Source organism: Lissotriton helveticus, chromosome 8, assembly GCF_964261635.1.
Source record: "Lissotriton helveticus chromosome 8, aLisHel1.1, whole genome shotgun sequence".
Classification (NCBI taxonomy): Eukaryota; Metazoa; Chordata; class Amphibia; order Caudata; family Salamandridae; genus Lissotriton; species Lissotriton helveticus.
Genome location: NC_136069.1, coordinates 797,279,064 through 797,297,104, shown reverse-complemented (window position 1 = coordinate 797,297,104; position 18,041 = coordinate 797,279,064).

Below are 18,041 nucleotides of genomic sequence, written 5' to 3'. Positions count from 1 at the left end.
CATAAACAGGAGGGGCTGCTTGCTAAGAATATAGTAGCAATGCCACTCGACTTTCACAAACCTGGGAAGCCCACAAAGCCGTTCATCGGGTCAGTTTCATACGTTCTGTGCACGAAAGCAATACACAGATAACGCAGAAATACATGTTTCTGTACAGCTGCCTGCTAAAAGTGACCCATACATTGCGCATTACACGTTTCAGATTAATACGAAGAGTCTGGCAACCTTCCATCAATCACCTAATTTGATGTTGCGCATGTTTGTAATTCACCAAGTTTTAATGAGTGTCTCACACTTGGGTAGCCTCTGAGTGGCCACCTCCACTGCAGTACAACATTAGTGTCCTGCTACCACGAGAGTAAAGAACAGTGTAACTACGTTCAAGCAATGCACGTGTGAATAAAAAAGAGAGCAAGCCTAAAATACAGGATTCTCAGATTGTACAAACAGTTTGGAAACGGTTCCATGTTACAAAGTTTCCTCTAAAATATACAGATTACGGCAGCAAAATAATCTTGCCCTTCCCCTTGGAACGTCATTTGCAGTGAAACACAATTGCCTCTTTGCTGTCATATGCCAAACTGTTGCAGTGATGCAAGTTTATTGCCCACACCCACTCACAAGTCCTTATAGTTGCTTATAGTTCACCTGGTTTATTATCTTCCACTGCTACTTGCAGAAGAGGCAGGCTTCCCATCCCGCTCATGAAAGGACAGCTGCAAACATTTCCTCTGCTTAGATGCAACACCAGCCCACTTCAAAAACGTACGCGAGAGTAAAAGCACATATACCAATAGGACTGATTTGGGTGGGAGAATCCTGATTTTTGAAGCCAGAAAATGGCTTTATTTTGGCTGTCTCTCGCCTGAAATTGCCTCTGCTTCAATAGACGTCAATGGGGAAAATCCAGTTTCCCGATTTTAATTCAAAATCTCCAATTTATCTGTACTAAAATGTTAGCAAGTATGTAAACCCGTTCTTTGAATTCTTCTTTACTGTTAGAATAAATAACTCGACTGATTTCCAGTTGCTCAAATGGCAGAATTGACTACATTGATTTCAAGCAATTACCCCTGTTTTAGCTTTCTAAACTTTCCCGTTTTAAATTACTATTGTCTAGTCCTTTATCGTACTTTCTGAGGATCTATTAGAGATTGACATAACTCAAGTACTTCAGTATTGCAAAAAAGTGAAGCATTACATACAATACAAGATAAAAGAATATCTACATTTCATAAAGGTTCAACTGATGATCCCTGTTGCAATCTTTGTGCCAAATTTACTAAGGAGTATTACAGAGCAGTGATTTTTAACCTTTTGACTTTTGTGGACCTCCATTTAATCATTATTGTAATCCGGGAACCCCACTGAATAATTACTGTAATTCGGGGACCCCAACTGAGTCATTTCTGGAAGCCAGGACCCCTGCCTAAGCAATTTGTTTTGTGATTTGAACCCCAAACAATACCGACACAGCCATTCATTAAACAAATACACAAATTATATTTTTTTTTATTAAATTCACAATTAAATGTAAAAAAATCAAAATTTAAATTCAATAGGAAAGTTGTCACGTTTCTAAATTCAATTGACACCACCCATCATGCACATTGTGTTACCCTTGATTCACCTTGTACATTGATGGTGGTTATCCCCGAGGCACTTTTAAGTGTACAGAGGCAGACCTCGTGCACCCCCCCTCCCTTTTAATTCCTAATACGCATGCCCCTGGGACCTGGCCCACCCGGGGTGTCTTAAGAAAAACAACTGCAGGAAACCACACTTGCACAGATCCACCAGCGATTTCTGGCATACAAATGTTAAAAAATACTTTTTTGTCCTGGAGGGGTCCCTGAGGGATCCCAGCACCAGAGCCAGGGGTCAGGTTATTCCTACCGTCCCCTTTTCTTTTTCTTAACTTTTTTTGGGACTTGGCTGAGTCAGAGTTCCAGAATGGCTGCCAGCACTTCCTGGTTGAAGTGTCGGCAGCCAATCCGATCTCAGCATGAGATCTCCGTGATCCGCAAGACTCTGTGTCCCCAGATATACAAATTTGGTTTTCCTTTAATTACTCAAAAACTACTGAATGAATTTACACCAGATCACAAAAAGCATACTTTCTGGACCAACAGCTAACTTTTTGCCAAATTTGGTGTAAGTCCGTCCAGCAGTTCGACTTGTAGTCATGTTCAAAATCCCTAGGGGAAATTGTGTGGGGAAAACATATTTTGGGCCCCTTCTTTCTCTCTGCCCCGTCTGACAAATCACCCCAAAACTTTCAAGACAGCAGCTGGAGTGAGTGGCGTACAAATTTTGAAAAGTTCGTAAAGATTCTTCAAACAGCACTAAAGTTATTGGCAAAACAAAAAACTCTTTTTCTATGGAAACTAGGTCCTAACTATAACTACCTACGGGCGTCTGATATATATATATATTCACTGAAAAAACCATAGGTTTTACACACGTTATAGTTAGGAAGTAGCATTTACAAAACCTATGAAATTCACTGAAAAAACCATAGGTTTTACACACGTTATAGTTAGGAAGTAGCATTTACAAAACCTATGAAATTCACTGAAAAAACCATAGGTTTGACACCAGTTGTAGTTAGGTGGAAATTTTACTGATATAAAACCAATGAAATTCCACGTTATAGTTAGTTGGACTCACTATAACTTGCACGTGTAATGCACTGCTGATGACGTCACATATTACATCACTCATGACATCACTGATGACACCATCCAGTGAATGTGTGTCTTTCTGAAAAATAAATATGTGTTATATATGTATATATTATTGAATATCTTAGTGAATACATATATTACTGAGTAATGCTTAAATATTTAAATATATGTATTAGTGTTTCACTTTGTGTATAAGTGGCTGCATGGGTTGATGAGTAGGTACATGTGTATGTATATAGGTTATTAGATGTTTTCTTAGTATCAGTATGAGTGTTTGCATGGTTTGGTGGAGGTATTACTTAGTACATAGATGCAAGAATGACTGAGTCTCTGTTTGTATGTGTTTTGAAGACAGCATATGTGAAGGACTGTATGGGTGGATTAGTGTGTATATGTCTGTGTTAGTGAGTGAATGACTGTCTTATTAGTGTCTTTATCAGTAACTACATATGTTTTAATGTAGTATATGTGAATATTGATGTATATAAGTGACTATATGTGAGAGTGAGGGATTGTAAGAGTTCCTGTTTAAATTAGTATGTGTTTCTATAAGTGATTTTTTAAGAGAGTAAGTATGTGTAAGTTTCCTTAGAAGTAAAGTGGTAGTGTGTGTATAGCTGTTTATGCAAATAAATGGATGTTCAATAGTTTATTTGCATGTGTGAGTATGTGTGTGAATAACTTTTGGATGATTGTCAGTGTGTAACAGGATGTGTAGGTGTATCACTACATATGATTAGTGAATATATGTATGAGTGACTATATAGAACTGTTGGTGAATTAGTGCATGTGTATATAGATGGTGGAATTATTGAATTGGTTGTTGTAACTGGTATGGGTATCTCCATTTTTTTGAAAATGTTAGTTTCTATTTTTGAATATGTGTTTCAAGGGTTAGATTACAGTGAAAGGAGGTCTGTCACTGTGTCACAAGGATGGTGTCATCAGTGATGTCATGAGTGATGTAATATGTGACGTCATCAGCAGTGCATTACACGCGCAAGTTATGGTGAGTCCAACTAACTATAACGTGGAATTTCATTGGTTTTATATCAGTAAAATTTCCACCTAACTACAACTGGTGTCAAACCTATGGTTTTTTCAGTGAATTTCATAGGTTTTGTAAATGCTACTTCCTAACTATAACGTGTGTAAAACCTATGGTTTTTTCAGTGAATTTCATAGGTTTTGTAAATGCTACTTCCTAACTATAACGTGTGTAAAACCTATGGTTTTTTCAGTGAATTTCATTGGTTTTTAAAATGCTAATTCAGAAATATCTCGTGTATACAACCTATACTTTTGTCAATAAAGGTCTGGCAATATTTTTTTGGGAAACAAGCCGTTTTCTTCACTGTTCAAGTTGCATAGAGACTCCTTGTAAAGCGATACCGAATTAGAAAGTCTGTACCTTGCCTTTTTTTTGAACGCATTAAAATTTGTCTGTAAATAAAAATAGCCTTTCTAAACTTTCGTGCGCGACCCGGTGTGCGCACTCTCGGCAACAGTTCTCAATAAAATGGATAGCGCATTTCCAGGCTTTCGTGCGCGACCGACTGCGCGCACCCGCCTATATATTTCGTGAAAACTTTGCAATCTGAACTTATTGAATTTCTTCATAGACCCATCAAAGAACTTCTACTACGTCAAAGACACTAAACCTAGGCTTCTTTTTTATTATTATGAAAATTTACATTAAATGGAGCCGAATGTCTTTTTAAACTTTCGTGCGTGACCGAATGTACACACCTTGGTATTTTAAAAAAAAATATAAAAGGTTTTATACTTTAACAATTGTATGCTTGAATCGAGCTCAGAAGATATATTAAATCCGGATGTGTTTGGATTTACTCCTTTTCACGTTTTGAAACTTCGCTGAATTAGACCGCTACTTCCAAATGGTGTACGTGACCAGATACTGTCACCGCCTACACGTCCCGAGACGCGCATGTGAAGTCATTTGACTCGAAAACAACACTTCCAATTGGTTCTTAGTAGTTTCTATTCTGCAATTTACACGGAGGACTCCACCCACTTCCCTCAGTATCTTTTGTACTCTCAAAAGAGAACAACGTTCAACATCCTTTGGAAGACTTTGCTGAAATGGCTGCCGCCCCGCATTCATCTTCCGAATCTGAAGGAAATGAGCGACTACCTTTAAAAAGAAAAAAGGAATCTTTTATTTGGCAATTTTTCACTTATCCTGAAGAACACAAGAAAGTGAATGCGCCAAAAGTTACCTGCACGATATGCAATTTGGTTCTCTCAAGAGGAAATCCAAGAAAAAAATATTCCTTTTCCATACATACCATGGTGCGCCATGTCAAACAAGTGCACCCTGTGGAATTCGCACAGGCATCGACAAGAGCCCTGGCCACGCTATTACCATCAGAGGTTGGCAGCACATCTTCTGATCGACGACCTGTATCTCCATCGAGTGCTGTGATGGACTTGAGACCATATCTTGCAAAGGTGCACATGAAATGCAACGAGTGTGGAGAAATTCTTCTGTACGGAGAGCAGAGCCTCATTCTTACTAAACTAAAAATTGAGAGTCATAAATGCCCCAAGAAAAGATAAATTTCTTCATTTCATTTTGATCCTGTGTCACACATGAAAATGTTGTTGCAAGTTTAAAAAATCAAAAACAACATAACACTTGTTTAAAAAAAAAAAAAAAAAAAAAGTTCTTTTCAGAATTAACTCATTCTACCAAAAAGAGCTCCAGGAGCATATTATAAAGGGGGTTTATCTCCACTTTTTTGGCTTCCGTTCGTGCGCGACCGTGTGCGCGCACCCGCATATATATTTCGTGAAAACTTTGCAATTGCAACTTATTATATTTCTTCATAGACCCATCAAAGAACTTATACTACGTCAAAGACACTAAACCTAGGCTTCTTTTTTATTATTATGAAAATTTACATTAAAAGGAGCCGAATGTCTTTTTAAACTTTCGTGCGTGACCGAATGTACATACCTTGGTATTTAAAAAAAATATATAAAAGGTTTTATACTTTAACAATTGTATGCTTGAATCGAGCTCAGAAGATATATTAAATCCGGATGTGTTTGGATTTACGCCTTTTCACGTTTTGAAACTTCGCTGAATTAGACCGCTACTTCCAAATGGCGTACGTGACCAGATACTGTCACCGCCTACACGTCCCGAGACGCGCATGTGAAGTCATGTGACTCGAAAACAACACTTCCAATTGGTTCTTAGTAGTTTCTATTCTGCAATTTACACGGAGGACTCCACCCACTTCCCTCACTATCTTTTGTACTCTCAAAAGAGAACAACGTTCAACATCCTTTGGAAGACTTTGCTGAAATGGCTGCCGCCCCGCATTCATCTTCCGAATCTGAAGGAAATGAGCGACTACCTTTAAAAAGAAAAAAGGAATCTTTTATTTGGCAATTTTTCACTTATCCTGAAGAACACAAGAAAGTGAATGCGCCAAAAGTTACCTGCACGATATGCAATTCGGTTCTCTCAAGAGGAAATCCAAGAAAAAAATATTCCTTTTCCATACATACCATGGTGCGGCATGTCAAACAAGTGCACCCTGTGGAATTCGCACAGGCATCGACAAGAGCCCTGGCCACGCTATTACCATCAGAGGTGGCCAGCACATCTTCTGATCGACGACCTGTATCTCCATCGAGTGCTGTGATGGACTTGAGACCATATCTTGCAAAGGTGCACATGAAATGCAACGAGTGTGGAGAAATTCTTCTGTACGGAGAGCAGAGCCTCATTCTTACTAAACTAAAAATTGAGAGTCATAAATGCCCCAAGAAAAGATAAATTTCTTCATTTCATTTTGATCCTGTCACACATGAAAATGTTGTTGCAAGTTTAAAAAATCAAAAACAACATAACACTTGTTTTAAAAAAAAAAAAAAAAAAAGTTCTTTTCAGAACTAACTCATTCTACCAAAAAGAGCTCCAGGAGCATATTATAAAGGGGGTTTATCTCTGCTTTTTTGGCTTTCGTTCGTGCGCGCACCCGCATATATATTTCGTGAAAACTTTGCAACTTATTAAATTTCTTCATAGACCCATCAAAGAACTTATACTACGTCAAAGACACTAAACCTAGGCTTCTTTTTTATTATTATGAAAATTTACATTAAATGGAGCCAAATGTCTTTTTAAACTTTCGTGCGTGACCGAATGTACACACCTTGGTATTTTAAAAAAAAATATAAAAGGTTTTATACTTTAACAATTGTATGCTTGAATCGAGCTCAGAAGATATATTAAATCCGGATGTGTTTGGATTTACTCCTTTTCACGTTTTGAAACTTTGCTGAATTAGACCGCTACTTCCAAATGGCGTACGTGACCAGATACTGTCACCGCGTACACGTCCTGAGACGCGCATGTGAAGTCATGTGACTTGAAAACAACACTTCCAATTGGTTTTTAGTAGTTTCTATTCTACAATTTACACGGAGCACTCAACCCACTTCCCTCACTATCTTTTGTACTCTCAAAAGAGAACAACGTTCAACATCTTTCGGAAGACTTTCTTTTCACGCGATAATGTGAAATACTGAGATTGTTACAGGATTTTCTATCAGTATTGTGTTCCCATTGCTGTAGAAGCACTAACACCGTGTAAAATTCCACCGATAGCAGTGATATTTTTAACGCCGAGCACCGGCGATTTTTATCACTTAGAAGCCTTCCTATTATGAAGGTTTATCTCCTAAATCTCTGATTCTCAAACTGTGCAACGCGGCTCCCCTGTCTGCCGTAATGAGGTGCTAGGGGCGCCGCGCACACTCTAGTGTGACTAACTATCCATAAATTCCACGGACATCTCTACCCTGTTATCTACAATTGTGAACATCAAAAGGAGCTGCGCTACGCCCCTGTGAGAGGCCTCACTCCCACTGCTGCAACGGCTTGGCAGTCCTCCAGATGCACAGGAACAGCCCCTCCGATCCATTGAAGTTCTGTGTCGTGAGAGGCCTCACTCCCACTGCTGCAACGGCTTGGCAGTCCTCCAGATGCACAGGAACAGCCCCTCCGATCCATTGAAGTTCTGTGTCGGTCTCAATACCACTTACGAAATGAAAATAAGCACTGAAGAATATTCTAGCATGTAGTACTCCTCCTGCTACAGCATACAGAATGCATTCTATTACCTATAAAAAAGTGAAACACCCACGCTACAATCATATAGAATACTTCCTCTAAAGAAGCCTGTGAATAACTTTAAAACATCAGGTTAACCTTTTTTTACTCTCTCATCATTGTTAAAGATAAGTATTTACAATACTATATTAAACAATGCCATGGTTGTTGCTTTTTAATTTGAAAAATCTTGCAATCTTTCACAAACCCAATACTCATGGCTTCTTTTTCGTGACAAAAATCTTGCAATATTACATACCTACATAGAATAACAGAAAAAACATAACACTACAAAGGCCGAACACTCTACTAAACGTGGATTTGTAACCTATGGGGCAGATTTATGTTAACTACTTCATACCCAGATATGCACCAGTTAATGTGCACCACAGTATGCTAGTGCTCCGTTACCCATGGTGTGCCACATTTGAAATGTGGTGCACCATGGTACAAAAACACCATACATGCGTAACACATCTGTGCTGAAAAAGTAATACATTGCTAGAGTTGCATCGCAAGTGTGATGCAGCTCCAGCAAGGCTCACCAATGCACTATATTCACAATGCTGCGTCAATACCTACGCCTGCTTCAAGCACATGCACAGTTTTGAAACAGCATGGGCCTGAAAGTCACTGAGTGAAATATCATGCATTACAGTCAGCCACTTTCAAGACGCATTCCTTCAGAGGAACACTTACCGTTTATTAGAGGTAGATCGTCCGACTCCACCGGAGGACACCCCTAATAAAAAGGACATATATATAAAATGCGGACTAGCCGCTATATCGTGCTAGCAAACTTTAACTTAAAAATCGTTAGAAAAAACAAAAGGAATCGACCAAAATCAGTAGGCCACTGATAGGATCTCTTTTTGACCTCGCTAAAATAGAAACATTAGGAACAACCCCTCATGATAAATATGAAACTAGTGAGAGAAACCGAGCTCGACGCCATGATGGCTGCAAGACAGCTCGGCTCCGCCGCCCACCCCGCCCAAAATAACGACAAACCCTATCCAAATATTATAAATAAATACAACACACCAGCAAAGTAACAAGGTAAAACGTTTTATTAAATAACTATTTACATGGCAGCCTCCTGCAACATGAAAACAACACTTCCAATTGGTTCTTACTAGTTTCTATTCTGGAATTTACACGCAGCACTCCACCCACTTCCCTCACTATCTTTTGTACTCTCAAGAGAGAACAACGTCCTACATTTTTCAGAAGACTTTGGTGAAATGGCTACCGTATCTCATTCATCTTCCGAATCTAAACAAAATGATCGACTACCTTTAAGAAGAAAAAAAGAATCTTTCATCTGGCAATTTTTCACTTATCCTGAAGATCAAAAGAAAGTAAATGCACCAAAAGTAACCTGCACGATATGTGACTCGTTTCTCTCAAGAGGAAATCCAACAAAAAAATATTCCTATTCCATACATACCATGGTGCGGCATGTCAAACAAGTGCACCCTGTGCAATTTGCAGAGGCATCGACAAAAGCCCTGGCCACGCTATTACCATTAGAGGTGGCCAGCACATCTTCTGATCGACGACCTGTATCTCCATCGAGTGCAGAGATGGACTTGAGATATTTAACTATATATGGTCTATAACCTATGGTTTTTTTAGTGAATTTTCAAGGTTTTGTAAATGCTAATTCCTAACAACATATGGTCTATAACCTATGGTTTTTTCAGTGAATTTCAATGGTTTTTTAATAGAAAATATCAAAAGCTTTTTTGTGTAAAATGACTAAAATTAAGTATACATAAGCGGCGTTCATTTATGTTCACCACAGCCACTGTTGAAAGTAAAGTGAAAGTCGCGAAACAGTGGCACGCCATCTAGTCCCTTTTAGGCCCCATCATGCACGTAAGTAACAGCCATTTTGTGTGTCATGCCCTCTCTCCCCACTGCCAATAGCCTATGATTGTTCGAAATTGGTTCTCTTTGGGTGATTCCCTATTCACAAATAAGCACAGAGTCGCAATACTCTGTTTAGTTTTTGCAGATAGTGAAGGATAGGTAGTGCACACATTTGTCCCCTTTGTAACCCGTCATGCCTATCTCTGCCCCGTTTGTTGGTAGTTGGTTCAACCCGGACCGTTTATTAGAGGTAGATTGTCCGACTCCACCGGAGGACACCCCTAATAAAAAGGACATGTATATAAAATTCGTACTAGCCGCTGTATCGTGCTAGCAAACTATAACATAAAAATCGTTAGAAAAAACAAAAGGAATCGAGCAAAATTGGTAGGCCACTGATGGGATCTCTTTTTGACCTCGCTAAAATAGAAACATTAGCAACAACCCCTCATGAGAAATATGAAACTAGTGAGAGGAACCGAGCTCGACGCCATGATGGCTGCAAGACAGCTCGACTCCGGCGCCCACCCCGCCCAAAATAACGACAAACCCTATGCAAATATTATAAATATATACAACACACCAACAAAGTAACAGGGTAAAACGTTTCATTTAATAACTATTTACATGGCAGCCTGCTGTAACATCGATCCAAATGCATGACGCTGTTCCTGTCGAGGTAGCATAGCTGGCGGCCTAGGGGTGGAGGACCGTTGTGCAAATACCCCGGGGAAGACTCTGGATATGCTTGATCCCTGAGATGCTTCGATGTCACTGCCTTGCAAAATGGCATAAGTCCTGGATGTTGGGTGCCATAGTTGAGGGTTTGACCTAAAGACACGTCCTGCGGTGCCCTGGTCCAACCATCACATATACCTGCGCCAGGAGACGGCGTGGGGTGCACTGGAAGGGAGAGGCGGCGCGAACGAGCCTCCCCAGGTGGAGGTTTCTCAGCTACACCCCAGCGCTTCACTGATCTCCTTGTCCTCAGTCAAACATCAATAGTAAGATTTTCATAGGTGAGTGTAGGTTCATAGTTTTCCATCCACAGACTAAAAGCCTGGAGTGGGAGTGAAAAAACCATAACTAGGTAAGAAGGAACGCAGAGGCTGTAGGAAGGACTCTGGATGTGCTTGGTCCCTGAGATGCTTCGATGTCACTGCCTTGCACAAATGGCATAAGTCCTGGATGTTGGGTGCCATAGTTGAGGGTTTGACGAAAAGACACGTCCTGCGATGCCCTGGTCCAACCATCACATATACCTGCGCCAGGAGACGGCTTGGGGTGCACTGGAAGGGAGAGGCGGCGCGAACGAGCCTCCCCCACCTCCCCAGGTGGAGGTTTCTCAGCTACACCCCTAAAGACACGTCCTGCGGTGCCCTGGTCCAACCATCACATATACCTGCGCCAGGAGACGGCGTGGGGTGCACTGGAAGGGAGAGGCGGCGCGAACGAGCCTCCCCCACCTCCCCAGGTGGAGGTTTCTCAGCTGCACCCCAGCGCTTCACTCGACATAGGCGGCCGGCTCCCGGGGTCCGGCGGAACTTTTAGCCTTTTGGTGACTCTTCCATTCTGGACCTTGTCCCACAATCCGTTTGACCTGAAGACACGTCCTGCGGTGCCCTGGTCCAACCATCACATATACCTGCGCCAGGAGACGGCGTGGGGTGCACTAGAAGGGAGAGGCGGCGCGAACGAGCCTCCCCCACCTCCCCAGGTGGAGGTTTCTCAGCTACACCCCAGCGCTTCACTCGACAAGCTGAGTTACGCCCGCTCCTGCGGCACATTGCCTCGCTCGGCCAGCTGAATTACGCCTGCTCTTGCTATTACAGCGTCTCACCCGCCATCCGGCTGAATTGCACCCACTCTTGCGGTACAGCGACAGGCGGCTGCCACGGAGCTCAGGAAATGGCGGTCGGCTACACAGACTTGGGCCTGGCCTGCAAGGATGGCTCTGGACAACCCTGGAACTCGGATGCTTGACTGCTACGGCATGGGCCCCATTCCCAAAAGCGTCCCATCAGCCTTGAAGATTCTACAAGAGTCACCGGGGCCCCCGACTCCCGCAGAGTTCCGGTGGGGAGCTTCTGCCATGATTGCTCGCAGAATGGCCACGACGTAGCCCCGGGGTGCTCTCATGCTGACGCCAGCTTCAGTCTGAAACTTCCAGAAACACTGTACACTACCAATTCAATCAGTTCCGGTGGAGCCCCAACGACGTATCGCGTTGTTGCATAATGCGTCATATGACACGCCGCGTTAGCGCACCCGGAAGTGCTCCGGTGCGCGAGGCGCGAAGCGCAGCTTCCCGGAAGCAATCCGGGGCGCGGCGCGGAGCGCGTAATGTAAGCATAACAGGTCATGTGACTTGTTAATAAAACTTTTCATTGGTTTAGAACTATTTTTTGTCCCAAATGATGAAAACCCCTCCTTGTTTCCTCTTGGCTCCTGCCCCCTCCCCAAGTCTTGCTCGGCCAGCTGAGTTTCGCCCACTCTTGCGGCCTACGACATGGATACGCCGGGGCGTTATGGATCAGTATGAGCAAATATACACTTGGGGATTCACAAACAACAACAAGCCTTTGTATTTGGGGCTCTAAATCAACAACAGTGACAGAGAACAGAACCGAACTAAGCACTCAGGGGCTACGTTTAAACGTAACATCATCTCCCCAGAGGTACATCACCTTACACACACATGCACTCTGATCTCCTTGGCCTCAGTCAAGCATCAATAGTATGATTTTCATAGGTGAGTCTAGGTTCATGGATTTCCATCCACAGACTAAAAGCCTGGAGTGGGAGTGAAAAAACCATAACTAAGTAAGAAGGAAGGCAGAAACAGAATCTTCCTCTGCAACATCCGGCTCTGCATCGCTACTTACTTATAAATGCAGAAAAAACTCAATTAACACAAGGGCTCTTTTCAGAGCCACCTTATATCAAAGCACTCAAACGTCTGATTTATCTCCATTTTCACACTCTTGTAAATAGGTGTGCGCGCCCCAGTGCGCGCACCCCGCAACTTTTTTCGAAAAAAATATATATATTTTCGCCTTTCAGGGCCTTACTGCACACCCTGAGAAAACCTACGCAGCAAAACAATCTCTACCTTCTCCCCTTTCCATGTTCCAACGCTTTGAAATGAACAATATATTTACTCGCAGTGACAAAATGGCGGTCAACACTTCCTGATTTCCTTCGAATCGAACGTTAACAGACGTCACGCAGCAAAAAAAACTCCGCTCGCGCGCAACCGCTTGAGTGCGCGCACCCGTGCGCGCGTATAGATATATAATCGACTTTAACTTTAATTTTCTCAGCAACTACTGAACGGATTTACACCATTCCAAAAAAAGCGTAATCTGCGAGCCGGACTCTACAGTTTTGCCAAATTTCTTATAAATCCATTCAGCCGTTCGACCTGTAGCCGTGTCTAAACGTCCTATGGAAAATAACATGGAGAAAACACGTTTTGGGACCCCCCTTTTATCTCAGCCCCCACTTCACCATTCCCCCCCAAACTTTCAGGGAAGGAGCGCAGCGGACCGAGCCATCTTCTTTGAGAAATTCGCAAAGATTCATCCACCAGGGCCAAAGTTAATCCAAATAGAATGTTGAGGATTTCCTATGGAAACTAGGTCCTAACTATAACTACCTACTGGCGACCGCCAGTAGGTAATATATATATATATATATATATATTTCCATCCTGACAGTATTTTGACAAATAGGCACAGACTCCGTGTGTAATTCTGTCATAGAAAGTGATTTATTTCAGCAAAGACAGACGCGTTTCGGCGGCAGGACCGCCTTGTGCACTGCACTATATATATATTACCTACTGGCGGTCGCCAGTAGGTAGTTATAGTTAGGATTGGCTACCATAGGAAATCCGCAACATTCTATTGGGAATAACTTTGGCGCCGGTTGAGGAATTTGCGTGTAATTTTCCAAAATTTTGTCCACCTCCGCTCCACTCCTTCCCAGGAAGTTTCAAGGGGATTCGTGGAGTGGGGGCTGAGAAAAAAGGGGGTCCCAAAACGTGTTTTCCATATGTTAATTTCCATAGGACTGTCTGACAAGTCTACAGCCTGAACCGCTGAACGGAATTACGCCAAACTTGGCAAAATTGTAGGGACTGGTAGGCAGATGTGCCTGTGCTTTATTTTGTGAAAATTGCTCCAGTGGTTTTTTTGAAAATTAACTCCGAGCGCTCACAGGTGCGCGTACCGGGGAGCGCACCCGGCGCGCTACGGGAGTGCGCGAGCGGAAAGCTGATTGGCTGTCGGGTGTCTGTCAACATTCTAAACAGTCCGGAGAGTCCGCCATCTTGTGTCTAGGTAGAATCGAGACACAAGAGGTGAAAAAGAAAGGGGGAATAATTAAAAGGGGGCAGAGTAGACACCCCTTGACCCCTAGGTTTTCTGAGGGGGGTCTAGAAGGACCCTGAAGGGCAAAAAAACTTTTTTGTTTTTGCAATTTTCGCGGGGTAAGCGCTGGGTGCGTTCCCAGGTGCGCGCTCCGGTACGCACACCCTGAGCGCACCACAGGGAAAAACAGTGTAACAAATTATAGTAAAAAAATAATTTAGAGTGCTTAGAGGTAGGGTAGCTCTGAAAAGAGCTGTTGTGTTATGTGGGTGTTTTTTGTACCTACAAGTAGGTACCAATGCAGAGTCTTATATTCAAGAGGAAAACTCTATTCCCCTCATCTGTAAAATGCACACCATCTCTCCTATAGATGCCTTGCATGTTGTAACGCTAGTTGTTGTGGTATATACTACCCATTCCATAGTCTCTCATGTAAGCAGAAACAGATTTATTTACATGTTTCCTTGCTTTCTCAATCTGTGGACAAAATTGGTTGGACCAGTTCCATTTTTGCATTGGCATATATTAGAAAATACCAAGGCAGTTTTTGGGAAAAGTGACATCAATTGCCCAAAGATGTCCTTTAAAAGCATTTCCAGACCTACCCCAGTCAAAGTGCCCAAGTCATTGCCACCACAGTGCACAATTATAAGGTCAGGGCGTGGTAAATGCATAAAGGATTTTACCAATGGTTCAAATTGGTGACTTCTCAATCCTCTCTGTCCAATCCATACAATGTCCACATTTGGTAAATCAAGGTTGTAATTACCTCTGTTAGCTGCGTATTTTTGACTCCAGTGGACATAGCTATGACCCACAAACCAGATTTGTGGCATCTTAAAGGTAGATGTGCTTCTAGTCAGATGAGTTGTGGAAATGAAATGGCAGTTTGATTATGAAAAAAAGTGGTTGAGAATCAGTGCACTTGAAAAACAAAAAATGATTGGTGCTTTCTTAACATTCTCCACTGAAAACTAGGGTGCATGCTTTTGTTTTTTGAAAGAATTAATTTCAATGGTTGAGGAAAAGTCATTTCAAGAAACATTGCACATAATTAGCTGGTACATTGAGTGGTCAAACACCCTTGCTGCATTTTTTTGCAACATAGTATGATGAACTTCTGAACTGTGTGCTGGGTGAGTAGGGAGTTACCATGGTAACAGGGGAATGAGCACTGGGGGGATGGGTGAATGTTATGTGACTTTCAAAGTGTTCAAAAGTACAACCAATTAAAATGTGCAGTTTCTTACTCCACTTCATTAACTCCTTCTCTTTCTTCCTCTGTCCTCTTTTTTCTACACTCCCCTTCCCTCAATCCCTCTCTGTTAGTCTCATTCTCTCCGTCCCCTTAGTCTCTCACTCCTCTTCTGTCACGCTCACTGCCTATAACTCAGCCATACTCCTACACTCGCCTTCTTTCAGACCTTTTCCTTTACTTTCCTTCCTCTCTCTTCCCATCCTTTGCTCCTTCACTCTTTTCCCTTCCCTTACTCCCCTTACTCCACTTCAGTAACTCCTTCTCTCAATCCCTCTGTCCTCTAACTTACTCACTCTCCTTCTCTCACTCTCTCTCTGTTACCCCCATTCTCTCCGTCCTCTTAGTCTCTCACTCCTCTTCTATCACACTCACTCCCTATAACTGAGCCATACTCCCACACTCACCTTCTTTCAGACCTTCTCCTTTACTTTCTTTCCTCTCTCTTCCCTTCCTTCACTCCTTCACTGTTTTCCCTTCCCTTACTCTTCTTACTCCATTTCACTAATTCCTTCTCTAACTCCCTCTGTCGTCTTACTTCTACACTTCCCTTCCCTCCTTCTCTCTCTGTTAGCCTCATTCTCTCCGTCCCTTTAGTCTCTCACTCCTCTTCTGTCACGCTCACTTCCTATAACTCAGCCATACTCCCACACTCACCTTCTTTCAGACCTTAACCTTTACTTTCCTTCCTGTCTCTTTCCTTCGTTTGCTCCTTCACTCTTTTCTCTTCCCTTACTCTCCTAACTCCACTTCACTAACTCCTTCTGTTTCTCCCTCTGTCCTCTAACTTACTCACTCCCCTTCCCTCACTCTCTCTCTGTTACCTACATTCTCTCCTTCCTCTTAGTGTCTCACTCCTCTTCTATCACGCTCACTCCCTATAACTGAGCCATACTCCCACACTCACCTTCTTTCAGAGCTTCTCCTTTACTTTCCTTCCTCTCACTTCCCTTTCTTTACTCCTTCACTGTTTTTCCTTCCCTTACTCTCCTTACTCCACTTCACTAATTCCTTCTCTTACTCCCTCTGTCGTCTTACTTCTACACTCCCCTTCCCTCACTCTCTCTCTGTTACCCACATACTCTCCGTCTCTTAGTCTCTCACTCCTCTTCTGTCACGCTCACTCCCTATAACTGAGCCATACTCCCACACTCACCTTCTTTCAGACCTTCTCCTTCACTTTCCTTCCTCTCACTTCTCTTTCTTTACACGTTCACTGTTTTCCCTTCCCTTACTCTCCTTACCCCACTTCACCATTTCCTTCTCTTACTCCCTCTATCCTCTTACTTCTACACTCCTCTTACCTCATTCTCTCTCTGTTAGCCTCATTCTCTCTGACCCCTTAGTCTGTCACTCCTCTTCTATCACACTCACTCCCTATAACACAGCCACACTCCCTCACTTATGTTTCTTTCCTCTCTCAGTCAGGGCCTCATTTATGAGAAATGACGCATCGCTGCGTGAAAGCAGCGATCCCATCACTCCTCAGTGCGCTCTCCTTGCGACATTCCTGATGCGTCATATTTAATGTATGACGCATTATGTCGCAAGGTGTTACAGATACGTCAGTATTTCTGACGTATCTGTAAGCGCAAAAGTGATGCATTGCTGGAGTGTGTCACAAAAGTGACGCACCTCCAGCAATGCATCCTTTCACATGGGGCCAGCCCCATGTGAAAGGGCCTGCGTCAGTCTTACGCCTGCTGTGACGCAACGGTGTCCTAAAAGTGACGCAGTGAAATCTCATAGATTTCACTTCGTCACTTCTATGACTCTTTCTTGCGTCAATACGCCCCCTTTGCATACATTACAGGTATAATGTGGCGCAGGGGTTTACAAAGTGACGCATCTACCTAGATGCGTCACTTTGTAAATATGACACAACAAGGTGGATTTTTTACAGCACTGGTGCGTCACAAAAAGTGACGCACCGGCGGCGTAAAAGTGACGCATGGCCTCATAAATGAGGCCTTCAGTCTTCTACTCTTACTTTTTCTTTCACTTTCTCTGTCTTTTCACTGCCTTACTCACCTTGTCTCACACTCACTTGTCTTTATCCAGTCTGTATCTCCACTCTTTCCTAAACATCACTGCTCTTTTCTTACCCTTCCACACCCCCGTTCCTTTACTACATTTTCTTCACTTATCCTCATTCCCCAAGTTCACGCTCCTTCTCCTCACTCTCCTTCCCCACACTCACCTTCTTTCAGTCCCCCTACTTCACTTCCCTTCCCCTCTCGTCCCTTTCTTTGCTTTCTCACTCATTTTCCTCTCCTCTCTCACTGCACTCCACTTCAGTTACTCTTTTTCATTTTTTTAAGAATACAGCTCTTTTTTGAGAATTGGAGGTAGTTTTAAAAAGAACTTTTTTTTTCTTCTTTTTTCCTTTTTTTTGAACAAAAACAAAAACAGGGAATGGCAAACTGCTCAACAGGAGCAAAAAAAAAAATCTAAATTAGGGCTGGGGACGGCAGTGGTGGTTCTCTATTGCTCGAACCATGTTCATAACACTTTGTTCCCCATAACAAAGTAGTTGATCACAATGTTTGCATTTGATTGTGGCTTCATTAAAAGCAGGCTGAATATTTGGGATCAGCTGTTCTGGTCGCCCCCTCACCGATACAGTTGCTCCACCAGTTGAAGTAGAAGCACCATCCCTTGGTGTTTCTCATGCCAGAGCCCTGACACTCTCCCGGGCATAG